At 37.5% G+C, this 15,108-nt stretch overlaps 1 protein-coding gene across 1 annotated transcript in view; it reads right to left on the reverse strand.

Moving 5' to 3' along the window:
- The window catches only part of IL17RD (interleukin 17 receptor D), a 41,830-nt gene that overhangs the window by 16,087 nt on the left and 10,635 nt on the right, over positions 1-15,108 (reverse strand). Inside the window, exon 2 of the mRNA XM_036391302.2 lies at positions 2,981-3,038. The gene's annotated coding sequence lies outside the window, so the exon portion shown is untranslated. The remainder of the gene's footprint in view (positions 1-2,980; positions 3,039-15,108) is intronic.

A 15,108-nucleotide genomic window follows, 5' to 3' on the forward strand; every position in this document is an offset into this window, starting at 1 on the left:
CAAGGGTGTTACCAGTTTATACCACCAGTGTAACCTGTCCCACATCACATGTACTGGGGTTCCCAAAAGAGAACAACTTTTCCTTGTAGCTGTTCAAAATACCATGAAGACTGACATTAATTTTGTTCATGTACAGTGCTCAAAGCAAGAGGATGCTGGTCAATGATCAGGCACATCTGAGAACAATAAACCATGAGAACTTGAGAAGTGCTCAAGAAGTGCTTTTAACCACGATCCTGCTTGATCCTGACCACAGCGAACCTGCTGCTTACATCCATCTCCTCTCTGCCTTCCGTTCTGCACCACATCCCTAGGGACCACTTAACTGCCACTGGCTTCACTCAGGACTGGATTTATTTTGCTATCCTCACAAAATACAGTTTATTCCCTAAAACTATGGTGCCACGGCTTTAGCTTTCATCGAGAAAACAAACTATAAACAAAAGATTCCTGAGTTTGTTGTTGAACTTGTTCTTTTTAAAAGAAGAAAACAACTCCAAATTTTATTCCTTTTAAAACTTTACAGTATTTAGGCTCATATTTTGTGGCAGGAAGAGAAGTAGCAGGCAGGGAATTCACTAGTTCTGGAGCACAGCATACATGGAGATGGGTGTGCAAAAACAAACATTCTGTTTCTGAACTAGTGAAACGAACAAAATGCAGAAGAAATTGATCAGTAGGTTGTATACTACTGACTGATGATTAATTTAAAAAAAAAATGAGATCATTTATATGCTATATATTCATCTATAGAGAGCTTGTAGAAAGGAAACATGAAAAATCAAGTGCTATGATACGCCAGTACAGGAAATTTGAATTTAATTCAGAGGTGTGATCTTAAGGGCAAGGAAAGAAAAATTATTAACTGTAAAGGAGATTTAGAAAATAGCTTTTTATTATGAATAACCATGGCAAGGGGTCTTTTCTATAACTGTCACAGACATAAGAATAGAACACTACAACGCTGCCCTTTACAAAAGCTGGTGCTTGGTACTGACTCCACTGTTTGTAGAGCTCAGTTGCTATGAGGGAACTCAGGGACAGCATGAACTTCCTCCTAGGAGAATAGAGGATCTCTTTCAATGGAAAGTTTGAAGTAACTGGTTTTTGCTAGGTCTGGATCTAATTAATAGCAAGCCCAAGATTTTGGATCCTGGTTACCAGAATTTTATGGTCAAAGGACAATTTGCCAAAATGGAATATAGCACAAATGCCTGAAGTTTTACTGCAAGTTACTGATTCACAGTTATAAAGAACAACAGTTTTAGGAAGAAAACAGCATGGAAAAATCACACTTTTTAGGAAACCACGTCTTTTACTTGAATACAAGTGACATACTAAAAATACAAACATTTCTTTTCACCTGAATAAATAATCTAACCAACTAATTTAGCATCATAAAACACTTTCCTAGAGTTGCTCAGTGGCAAAATAAGACCCTTTAAACCAGAGCCAGCAAGCCAATTTCTCTTTTGTGCTGGCTTATAAAAGGTAAACACGTATTTCCATACCATGTGAGCTCTTTAGTCTTCATATCAGCAAACTCTATTCCTAGTCCTGCAGAACTCAAATAACTCCTTTGTCCAGGAAGCACAGAATGTGCCAGCAGAATTGTGAATTAATACTTCTCATTGGTTAAACACAGTTTCTAGTGCCAGAATTAATGGAAAAAACATGACACATACTGGGATTTAAACAGACTCACTGTGTTAACTAAACGTGGGGATCCCTGTTCTGACTGGTACCATAACCTAGTTTTTGTTATGTAGATTTAAAAAAAAAAACCAACTTTTTCTGTAGTGACACTTACATCTTATACAATCTGACACACTGAAATTTTGATCATTTTAAGTATTAAGATCAAATTAGATTTTAAAAAATCACAGTGAAGGATTGCAAATTCAGAAATTAACATAAAATAGAGGAGCAAAAGGATTATCAGAATGAAACAAATCACTATTGTTAGATTTCCTGATGCATGCTCTCAATGATGAAACTTTACCTACTTTCTGCATCTGAGGTAACTTCTTTGGGTAGGCAGAAAAACACCTATGACTTGCACTGGCATTAAAACAAACACTGTTTTAATGTAAATTAGAACCTTGTCTTGTCTGTACGCTGAGTTTATACATGATGGCCACTAGCTGCCCACATAAGGATAAATTCTTTATGTAGTTAGCAGTCCTGCTTTGACAACTAGACAGCAAAGATGATGAAACATCTAAAATAATCCCCAACAATAAGATGGAGCCATTTAGCAGATGCTTGAAGAGATCTGAAGTATCACTGCCCAAGCTGTTTAGCACTGTTACTATGCCAGAGATGACTTTATCTCCGTTTAGCTGCACACCCCAGCACAGCTGCTGCAGTTCTGCACCACCTCTCTGCACAGCAAATGCAGACAGCAGTGCTCCATTGGCCTGGGCCTGTAGCTAATGACAGGTTCCCACTGATTCAACCAAATGAAAAGAAGCTATTCAATCTTCATATTCAATATTCATCCTTGAAAAGACTATTTTTTAATATATTACCTGTATACAAATACAAACTAACACATTTTCTACCTCGAGACACACATGATGCCATTTTCACCCAAAATTACACATCAGAGAAAAGCTGCAGAAAGCTCAAAATAATCCTTTCCTATGTCCTTGTGTGTACAGTGACTATATTTTTCACAGAATAAAATAATTTTCTATAATGTTCCAGTCAAATACTGGGCAAATTATGTATTTCAGGCCAACCTGAAAGAGAAACTACTACAAATTGTTAGATAGTTTCATTATCAGTGAGACACAGAAGGAGAACATCTACCAGACCCAGCAGACACAAATTTTCTAGATTTTAAAATTATGTCAATATTTTGACATTATTTTGCTTATGCCATTCTTAGAGCCATTTTAAGACACATGTTGCTATATATTGACAGTTGTGATGGAGGCCTTGATTTCTGTGAATATAGTGCAGATTTTCAACTTACTGTCATATTTAAAGGTGATGTTGAGCAGTCCATTGTTCTTTGTGACTGATGACAGCCCCTGCAGAGGAAAAACAAAGATATGGAAACTCTGAATGTAGTATTTGCACGAAGACATCAAACTGTGGCTGAAGTAGTATGATCTGCCCAGTAGATGGGAATCAGAGAAGTTTATTTTTGGGAGAAAATGATGTGATATTCTCAACTTCCACCATCTAGGTGAATTGTGTATGTACAAAAACCATACCTTTAATCAAGGTTTAATGACAAACCAAGCCAGGTTCTCCAAGGGAAACAGGGTGCAAGAGAGGAGAGGAGAACATCAGCCAAAGAGCTGTTTTCCACTCACAGCCATGAAAAAGAGCATCAGACGTTCCAAGAGAGCGACACTGCAGAAACCCCTCATGCTACCTCAGACACCCCTTTCTTTCATCTAATACTGTTAAAGCAGATACTGCCAACTGAAGAGCAACCAGAGAACTGCTCTGCCAGGGAGAAACCCAGGCTGATGAGTCTGCTGGCTCTTCTCTACTTAGACAAAAGAACTGTGGCCCTCAGACACGCAATACCTTCCCCTTCAGGAAGCACTGAAATTGTTTTGAAACATAAAATGTAGCATCTCCCTCACAAGACACCAAGCTGAAAACTGGAATACTGATTCTTATGATACAATATCAGTCCCTGAAAGGCAAAATACATCATATTTACCATTGGCTTTAAAAAAATACTACTCATTTACATAGAATTGTATCTGGGTTCCCTGCTACAATGCAAACAAAATCTCATCAGTATTAAAGGTTTGCAGCAGGAATTAGATGCTGTCAGGATCATGGCTGAGCACTCCCTGGGCGCCTCTCCACAGCCAGACCCAGGCATGTGCAAAGGAAAACAAGGTAGGAGTTGTCAAGTTAAAAAAACCCCTAAAACACTTCCTAAAGGATGAAAGCAATTCAGACTTTGTTAGCACTGTTGCAAGTTAAATTTGTAATCTCACTTTCTTCTTAGGTAGCTTTTAATTGTTTAAGTTTGATTTAGTTTGGCATTGAACCAGTTGTTATACAAAAAAGCTTCCTGAAACAGGAAGGAGTCTTTCTTTTCAGTTGTAATTTTTCTATTTCTGACTCACTTTCTGTTTCTCTAATCTTTATTAAATGTCATTTCACTTACAGCAAAACAAAGACATGATTTATTTGAGTTAAAAAATCACAAAAAAGTAACTACTGACGTTTTATAAAGGGAGATAAACCATCAAATCAATTGTTACTTGTCTTCCTCTTGTCCCAGAGCTGAAGTTTTGGGAGATATACATTTCACTAAACTCTACAGAAAATGAGCACATGTGTTTTTATTCATTAGATAGGATTTTTATATGCTATATTAAAATAAAGAGGCAACACTTCTCCTTTAATTGCATTTCTACTGGGATTAGGGTGACATAACAAAATATGTAACAGCATAAGCATAAATAATATACCACAAGCACTGATAATTTAGATGTAAATACAGACATAACAGAAGCCAAACTCTGCTGAACTTATGCAGTACATAAGGCTCACTAGTGGCAAAAATTTTCTCTCAAGTGTAGAAAAGGTACAAAAAGGCTGCAGTAATTAGTGACAGAATTAGGGTCACCCCAAAGTATTGAAGTAAATAATTTTTATTTTAGTTAGAAGTTAAAACATGTAAGCTACTCAGATAATTTCATCATGCTCAACTGCAGTATTCATCCCTCAAGGACTTACTGCTGTGAGTTTAAAAATATATTCTTCCAGGAAGCATTGCCTTGGTTTTGAATTAAAGTAATTGAGCTATTTAGGTGGCTTATAGCTAGGAGAACTTGTTTAGAGCATCCTACTTGAAAGCTAGAAATACTAATGTTATGGCCTCAGGGCTCTGAATTCTTAGCTAATTGTCCCTGCCATGGGAGGGGGGTGGGAATTAGATAATCTTGAAGGTTCCTTCCAACCCAAACCACTCTGTGATTCTATCATTAATTAACCAAGAACATTTGTTGAATTTCCATTTGTTTAATTTAATGTATTCAGAACTTTACTAGAAAACAAGTCTTTGTGTCCTGGAGCTTTTCTTACAAAATCCCTGTGGTCTACATACTTCCATACATGTGGACTGAGAAGAAATACAGAGGAAAGCAAACAGCTTTTCTGAAGAACTCTAGACCACTGACCTTTGAACAGATAATCGAAGTTGAAATGCACACATATTAAATTAGCAATAACCTTATTTGTCAAAAAGCTGGGGGAGCAGAGGAGGCATTAGCCACATGAAACCTCACATGATGTGAGCTCAAAGCACAGAGCTCCACAGAAAACATGATAAGCTAAAATCCAAATCCTCTATCTATACTGGCCAAGCAAGGCAGGAACAATTTCCATCACACACCTCAAATCACAGAGATCAGCACTGGATCTGCTCCTCAGTCTGTATAAACAGCCTCAATAATTAAGGTTAAGATCCCCAGATATCCCAAGTCAGCACAGATCTAAATGAGACCAATCCACATCATCTCCTGAAGAATGAATAGCTCATTTGGATGTTCAAGGCATGTACAGGCATTTCATTCTACTTAAACATCCATCTTTCGACATGAAAGAGCACAAATATTAATAAAAGACAAAGACTATTCTATGCCATTAACCTCTATTCTTGTTTGTTTAGATTTTTCTAATACCCAGCCCTCATTTATAGTAACAGCTCAGTAATGAAATGCACTCCTGACAACTCTTTGTACCCATTACTGGGCCAGAGAGGAACAAAGTTAGGATTACATATCCAGAAGTAAAGCTAAAATGAAATTTGTAACCACAGGAACTAATTGTGCCTCCAAGAGAAGTTAAATTTAACTAATATCTGCTGCCAGAGGCATAAATTAAACACAGTTGAATGAAATGAAAACTCTGGTTGATTTTAGTAACTTTTCCCTCTTCTTTTTAACCTAGAACATAGTGTTTCCTATTTGAAAGAAACATCTATTTTCATATCTGCAATTCATGCCAGAGATAGCACTGGTGATAGAAATGGATGGGTGATTTCAGAATAGTTCTATAAGGAATCTTTATTACAAACAACATTGAAATATACTCCAACATTCTTCTGTGGAGCAAACACTCTTTGATTCAAGAAGGCCAATTGATGTGTGTGCCTAGGCACTGTCAGGCAGCCACTTGAACACAAACACAGGGAAGCAGAGAGAGAAGCTAGCACTAATTACAGCAATCTGGCAGAGGAGGTAGGAAATCACTACCCCTCAAGCACAGCCTTGTGCAGCAGACCAAAACAGTAATCATGATTCATCTTTCACATGTTGTTCATCAACACACACATGGTCCTAATTTCACACTCCCATGAGGCAAACTGAAGGGACAATTGTTTTTGAACTTTAGCATCAAGATGAATAATCAATGTTTATCATACTCATGCTCAGTAAAACAAGGGCTTTATTTTTGACATCTGCTCTTCTTGTTTCAAAGCTTTATTGATTTATTGATGCTTTCAACCAAGTAAAAATATTTTCTATTTCTAGAGTCATCAGTAAAATGAATTATCTGTATTATTTAGATGCCTGCATTTTGAATTGCTTTCAAGAGAATATAACAGAATACATAATCCATGTTGATGTTTGCTATAGAAGTTGTGTGTACTCCACTGACTGCAGAATGAATTCTAAGCCCTGGTGGATGGGTTTGTGCTGTTATTCTTACAAACCTGGTGTGACTGACAACTGCAACCAGGAATTTTGTTCAGATTTACCTATATATATATATATATATATATATATATATATATGTTCCTGCACTGCATGCACAAATTATGGGAATAGCATTTTAAAACACCTCTTAGTGACACTGTAGAAAGAAGTTTTAGTTTAAGTGAATTAAAGTGAATTAATTGGTGCCTATTTCTTGGTGCCTATTTCATATTTTAAAGAAGAACGTAGACTCTTCTAATTATGTTGATTTTAACTTCTTTTACTAAGTTGGCATCTTTTGTGTTTGTTCTTATAGAAGCAGCATCATTTACAAGAAGCTCACAGATTTTGGCTGGTTCTTAGCTGGTGGCTTGTGACTGTGTTCACAGGGCTCTCAGGTTGAGGGAAGAGATAAGGACTTGACTCTATGTTTCAGAAGGCTGGATTTATTATTTTATTATATGTATTACATTAAAACTATACTAAAAGAATAGAAGAAAAGATTTCCTCAGAAGGCTAGCTAAGGATAGAATAAGAAAGAATGATAACAAAGGCTTGTGGCTCAGACCCTCTGTCCGAGCCAGCTGACTGTGATTGGCCATTAATTAGAAATAACCAACATAGGCCAGTCAAATATCCACCTGTTGCATTCCACAGCAGCACATAAACATTGTTCACATTTTGTTCCTGAGGCCTCTCAGCTTCTCAGCAGGAAAAATGCTAAGGAAAGGATTTTTCATAAAAGATGTCTGTGACAGTGGCTATTTAGTGTTTCACTGCTTCATCCAGAGCCACTGCACACAAGTTCAGCTGCAGAGGAGCTGAATGTGTCTCCAGAGAACCTCAAACTCTACCTGAGACACCAAAGGCAAAGCACTGCTTTACTCCATTGTAAATAATATATTGGCTGGGAAAGAAACCATCACTTGTGAGCATGAAGGAACATCTTAAAATAATAGAAGCATTTAGGCTGGAAAATAGGTTTAGATCACTGAGTCCAACCACCAGATGATTTTATGGTTGACTTCCTACATTTTGTAATTACATTTTGTCTGAACAATCCTTCTGCCATTTTGACTAGATATGGTTTTCTCAATGTCCTCCTATCAAGAAAAAATATTGAATTGAACAGCTGCTGGCTTAAATCCCACCAGGGGAGGAGTGGTCCTGAAAGGTATTCATGGATACTCATTTCATGGGGTCTTGGGGATTTTTGAGGTGAAACATGCTGGCTGAAGAGCACGAGCCACAACACATCCCATCTGAACAAAAGAAAACAGAAAACCTACCAAACCAAACCAGTAAAAATTTTATTTATTATTTACTTTCCATTATGCCCTATCCCTGCCTGGTTTAGTTTCTATTTTCAAAGGGCAGTGGAAGGTTATCTTACACTGCTCTGGCTGACAGAGCAGTGAGAAACCAGTGCAAGGAGAAACACTGCCAGAAGTATTTACAGCACAACTCTTCAGATGCACACAGCTCTGTGCAGCTGTTCCCTGAAATGATGTGAACTGGTTTCTTTAAGGAACAGGCAGCAATTAGGGGCACAACAACAAGGGAAGCAAGCTCAATCTGTACTGCTCACCACCTACCGTGAAAATCTTAAATCTCTGAGTCAAACCCAGGAATTTCATGCAGCAAAGCATGGCACAGAATGGGCAGCATCAGCTCTGATTTCTCTCATGCAATTTGAAAGTTTGCCTAAGAAGTTTTCTATTGTTTGCACTGACACAGTTTATTTTTTTCCAACATTCTTGTGCAAATTATGTTTGGTAAATTAAAAGCCTTCTCAAAACAACCAAAAAGCCTCCAGAAGTTAACAGAATAAATATTTTCAAATACAGCCCATTTCCCACAAACAATACTGAAATGTGCTGGTCTCAAGATAGTTGGCCAAAAGCCAAAAGTCTGTAGCCAAAGCAGTGTTCTCTTCACTGTGGGACATGACCCCTGGCAGGAGAATTCCCAGAAAAGAGGTGTTTGGGAAGGGAAAGGGGGAGAAAAAGCAATGCCAAGACAGGTGCAGGAGAGGTGATTAGGACTGGGAAGGAAAGGGGCTACAAATGGAAAAGCTGCTTTTAGAGGGACCCAAGACAAATTAGTTTGAGAAACACTGACTTGTGCTCTAAAAACAAACAGAATAACAAATATCTGAAATAATTAAATTAATGAAACCTGTAGGGAATGTTTACTGCCTAACACACTGCACAGGACACTGTCAAATCCACAAGCCCAGAGCGTTTTCTTCTGTAGGAAGTCATCCACAACCTCAGGAAGCCCACAGGGTTCCTCACATTTACTGGAACAATTGCAAGAGCACTGAATTTTAGCTTATGCCCAAGCACTTCTAAACTAATCCATCCATGAAACAATTAAACAATCTATTTTCATTCATTTTATTGGCTGTGCACTTCCTGTGCACACAGAGCCACAGGCTGAGAGGCAGAGTCTTTGTCTCAAAGATGCTGAAACACAGAAGACAAACAAGAAAATGTTTCAAGAAGTGACTGAAGCATGATAGATCAATGGATATGTGTTATTTATATTAATCATTATATCATATATATGGGTATGTTCATTCATTCATTTGGCTTACCACATTAAGAAATTATGTAGCTTGCAGAGGACAGAACATCAAGGAAAAAGAAAGCAAAGAAAAATACTTTAGAGTTACAAATTGTATCTTTCAAGATTTTATGCACATAAAGGTCTTCTGCTTCTCCTAAATGAGCAAGTACTTCCAAATGAGACAGATCCAAAAAGAAAGTCTTTGCCTTTGAAGCTGAGCAAATGCAATGGCACCTGGAAGACAACTAAAGGAGCTTATTTCCAAAATCATAAACAGTTCCCTAACAATTTTTTGCTGCCAAATTCCTACCTTTCAATCTGGAAACTCCTAGCACAAGCTCTTCATTTGATTTCAGTTTCATCCAAAGGAACAGAAGATCTGTAAAAGTAACTAGCACTGACTTCATAGGTTCAGTTTTAAGCTTCAGCCAGAACACAATTCACAATTATGACTAATTCAGGGTGGGTTTTTCACTCTCATTTCTCAATATAATGCCAAAGTGCACATACACACAAAAAAAATCACTTGGGAAACTGTCATCAAATGTGGATCAACTGCTTTACTCATAAGTGCTTGACCTACAGAAAATCCTAATCTGAAATTTACTGCAATGTTGGACATCTTCATTGCAAACAAACTCAGAGCAAGCAGACTACAAATACTCTATTTGCAGTACAGGGTGAGTTTATCCAATCTGTAACTTCTGAAAATGGTAAAAACAGCTGCTTTCAAGGAAATCTTTAAAGCAGAAGATCACATAAAGGCTGGAATGTGAAACATTTGACATAGCACATCTATTTTGTTTGGTGTATTCAGACAATGTTTCCTCCTAGGTGCTTCTCCTGTTCTATTTGAAAGTCACTGAAATTCTTTGAGAGTTTGTTGTCAGAAAATATGAAATGCCTGTTCTTAGAAAGCTCACTTTAGTTCTTACTTACATGAATGAAACACAGAGGCACCAGTACAGAGAGTATTACATATTCACAAGAGATCATGACTGCAAAGAATATTAATGTACATTGGTTTTGTAGGACCAACATATAAATAGACCAAAGCCTTGGCTCAGGAGGAGGTGGTGGCTAGGTAATTTAGCAATAACTGCACTGACTGAAGTGCCACAGAACTCATAAAACTTTTAAAGTAGATGGGATTTGGGATTCTTCCATCTTAATCCCTCCCTTTGAAATAACACAATTATTTTGGACATAAACCCCTATTCTTAGGGATTTAGAAACACACAATTGTTTAGAAACACACACTCATCCATGAGATTTTAAAACTGAATTCATAAGCAGTATAGTTCTAGTCCAGGAATAACCAATGATTGACTGGCCAAACCCCCACGTTCTACCTTTAAAGAATAATTTACCATTCCACCAATAGTGTTTTTAATACTTCCCACGAAACTTGTTTTTACAGGAGATGAAGCAAAAGAACCAACTTCCCTTCAAATAACACAAGCATCTCCTCCCAAAGTTCCCGTCCTTGTGAGCTACAGAAGCTAAGAAGCCTTGGGCAATGAGGAGCCAGGACTTGAAATGTGACAGGCACCTGAGCAAGTGGTAATGAAAAGGAGCCTTTGGCACTAAGTTCACCATCAGGAGGGCACAAGAAGTGCTACATTCACTCCATACACAGCCATGCTTTACATTTTGCTCACCAGAAGTGAGGGGCAGGTTGCTGTGTTGTCTCAGGACACACCAGCATGACAACTGCTGCAGACTTTTGTACTGTGGGTGAGCAGAAAAAACCAGCCAGAAAAATGGAGGGGCCATCATGTCAAACACAAGGACTAAAAATACTTTTGGGTTAGAAGTGAATGTTCTTGTACATCAACTGTGCCAATAAAACCAATTACCTTTCCCTGCAGATCCTAGGAAGAAATCAAGTGCTCCTCCCTTTTTCTCTGCCCTCAGTTAATGGAGAAGCTGCAGGCAGACTCAAGGCTCAGCTGTGCTGCCTTTCCCTCTGCTGTGCTATAGACACAGGCTTTGGTCCTTTTGCTGCTCCACTTTTTTACTCCCACCTCCCAAAATCTCTGCCAAGAGAGATTCTTACTGCTGAACTATGCACTTTTAGGAAATAATTCCTTCTGAAAGCCTCTGTCTAGTCCAGGTCCCAGAGAAGATAAAAATTGCTCCAAGCTTAAGCAGTAATACATTGAACAGAGAGGATTAGAAGGTCCAGTGCTCGCTGGGTTCTGATGTACATGGCTGAACTTCAGAGGCACAGGCAGATACATTTGGTGGCTGCACATTTAAAGCTTTGGCTGCCAGGGAATTTTTACACCCCTGGTTCCCCTCTACAGAGTACAGCTATCATGTCTGCAGCCAAAAAAATCTCCATTTGGAAGTGTCAGAAACACACACAAAGCTGCACAAACACTTCTTGCTCACCTGAAGAATCCTTGGAAGAAATAGTAGTAAAATATTCCATCTATACCAGCCTGTCTCTGCAGGCAAACTGGAGCTCCCCCACTTACAGACAAGCAGGAAAAGCTCCACCAAATAATCAACACCAGGAATTTGAACACAACAAAATAAAACCATCCAAAACACAGTTTTCTGAGGAAACATTCATGAGAATGTTTCTGAGAACTGCCAACCTTGAATAAAGTTCACCTCGTGATTCACCCACTCCTTCACACTGCATAGTTTCTGCCATCAGGATTCTTGAGGCTTTTCACAATGAAAAAAAAGCATGAAGAGAAGACAAAATACATTCAAATTTTCCTGTGTGCTTGTCTATCTTCAGTACTTGAATTAAAAAAACATTAAGTATGGCTAAATTTTACTGTTGGAAAAAAAATCAGGGCAATGTGTGTGTTTTAAATATATCTGTACTGGCAAAGTCTTTAGGCCTTCTGTGCTATCAAGTCCCTTGCAGCGTTTAACTACTATAAAAGGAAATTTAGATACAAGATTTGAAAGAGAGCTTTAAGGTTTGAAATGGTACTAAAACTTCACTCTGACTGCATTCAGTTTCCACTACTGACAATCACACCCTCTGGATAACCCACTTTATAATCCACTTGATCAAGCTGAACACTTCAAGAGATCCATTTTTTCCTGAGTATTTCATGTTAAGTGCTTTTGGAAATTGGCCAAAGCAAAGGTTACACATCCTATCTGTGTGGTACATGGCAGTTCAGAACTGCCCTTTTCATACTAATTAATACAGAACTTGACATGAAATGTGATATCTGCTAAAGCACTGACACAACCTGTACCACAACCTGCTTGGGCTTTCAATTACTTCATTGGTGCCATTTGCTTAACTACTATTTAACCACTTGCAAGATTTCCATGCTAAATCTTTTTTTAGAACCTTGGAACACTTTTTGTTCTTGTATTACTGGACAAAATGGAATTATCTGACTAAAGAACCAAAACAAACAAACAAAAAAATCCCCAACAAAAAAACCCCAAAAACCAAACCCACAAACCCATGGCAAAGAAAATCTATATCTTGAGAATATGCAATTTTGTCAGTCAAATCAAATTTTTTGAAATTAAAAATTTCAATACTCACTAATAAATAATAATAGGAAATAGTACTGTGGGAAAAATTGCAGGAACATTAAAATCAAATGTCTGAGGTACAAAAGCAGGCTTGGCATATGGATCTGTTCTGTCATGGCCTACTCTGACAAGATGCAGGAAAGGTACAAAGTCAATTTAGCCTCAGGAAAAATCCCCCTGCTGTGCTGCACTAAAGAAATACCTCTGGTTTCCACACAAGCAGCACCAATAAGATCCAGACTCATTCCACACTGTCCTTACAAGTCAGCAGAACCTGCAAGGAGGGGATCCTAAACCGTCATTTCACCCATCTCACAAAAATTATAAAAACATAGAAATAAAAAAATCCTTTCAGAATCCTACATCAAGCAAGGAGCTGCTGCAGTAAGCACAGCACACAAGAGGCAGGTTTCAGTTCATGTCCTTCCATGAGACCCACAGTAACCAACAGGTTCCACAATGAATCCTCAGATCAAACCTTCCTTATCTTCAAAAGGCAGAAGTGCTCTGTTTTTACATACAGACTTAATTATTTTTTAACCTACACCTCAGATAATAAAACTGTTCCAAACTGCCCAAATTAAGTAATAAATCTTCACCCTATTAAGGCTTGGTTCCTATTTTGTGTTCCTGCAAAGCTGAAAAAAAACGATACACACCTGAATAAATAACTTGATGTAGGGTTGAGTGTTTCAGGATGTTAATACATGATAAAGATAAAAATTTGCATATTTTTTTCTGCTGGTTTTCATGTACCCTGGACAAACATGTCCATTTAAAATGCAGTTAATTGAAATGCTTTAAATACTTCAAACACAGAGCTATTTAAGTACTACATAACACATGAAAAACATACCAAAATTTCTGCTGCTTGAAGCTTCCATTAATAAAGTTACAGTCCATGGATCTCACACTTTATACTACATTTGAAGAGGAGACAACCTGAAGAAATGCACTGAGCTGGAAGAATCCAACCAACACATAGGAATCCACTCTCTTGAAAACCCAACCAATTACTTGGCACACAGAGGTACCTGAATACACATTTCTGCTATTCCTTGAAAAGGTTAAGGGATCAAGACTGAAATAAAGAAAATATGTGATATTAATAAGTAGTATCTGCTCATAAAATACTAAAAAGCAAAAAACCATATTTGAAAAAGCTTATACTCTTCTGAAATATTTCTATTACATGGACATTCACAGTGATTTTCCTGAAATCAGACACTTTCACCCTAGACCATAGACTGAAGTGATTTGAAATGGAAATATTTCCTGTCCACTCACTGCCAGTTTCTGTTCCCAGAGTGATATAACAGATGACATCCAGTACAATATATTCTTTTATTAACCATAAATTTGAGCCTGCTTTAGGGATTTGAAGTGTTCAGTTTCATGCTGAAAAAATGTAACGTTATCCACAGACCATCAGCATGTGTAACAAAAACAGAGCCACAGGTTATGTGACTTTGATCAAATTATGACAAAATTTCATCTGAATTTAAAACTGCTTGGAAAACCATTTATACTAATTGTTTAGCCTTTTATTTTTAAAGATCCATGCACACTATCTGATTTTTTTTGCAGGAAGTAGTCACTTCTAAGAAGTCTCCTTACAGAATGACAATGAACAAGTTGCCTTCTAGCATTCATCTTATTTCAGAAGCCAGAATGCAATGGAAGTTTGAAGACAGCATTTAAATACACAGATTAAAAAATTAAATTGAACCTCTATTTCTCACAAACTTTCACTTAACTCCTTTCTATCAACATTAAACTGAACATACATGCAGCTAATCCTAAAACACTGAACAGGAAGACACAAAATACAATCACATTATTGCAGTAAATTCAGAAGTAGCTCCAAAGATCATCAAGTCTCACTTCCAGTAGAAATTATAGCTCTTAAGAGGAATACTACTTGGATATAATTGAAAGATAGATACATGGAAGCAAATATTTTTTTCTTGCAGTAAAACCTAAGCACAGTGGGAGGAGAGGGAGGAATCACACCTAGAAATCCAACTCAGCTTGCCACAGACAAGCACACAGATAAACTAATGGAGCTTCAATGGTTGAATGAAATATAATAAACAATAAATAAAAGATGCAAACCAAATGCAATGTGGTTACACTGAGCAATCATCATCCACAGCTACCAGCACTGTTAGACAATATTGGATGCTATTCTATCACTTATTTAGGACTTTGATTCCTACATTTACTGCCAGAAGGTAATAAAAAGAAACTTCTGTCGTTGCAGCTCATTCTTTAGTGAGCTGAATGTCCCATTTTCCAACCTCTGCATGACATTTCACGGCCAGTGGTCCTT

This window comes from Molothrus ater, chromosome 11 (genome assembly GCF_012460135.2).
Source record: "Molothrus ater isolate BHLD 08-10-18 breed brown headed cowbird chromosome 11, BPBGC_Mater_1.1, whole genome shotgun sequence".
Lineage (NCBI taxonomy): Eukaryota > Metazoa > Chordata > Aves > Passeriformes > Icteridae > Molothrus > Molothrus ater.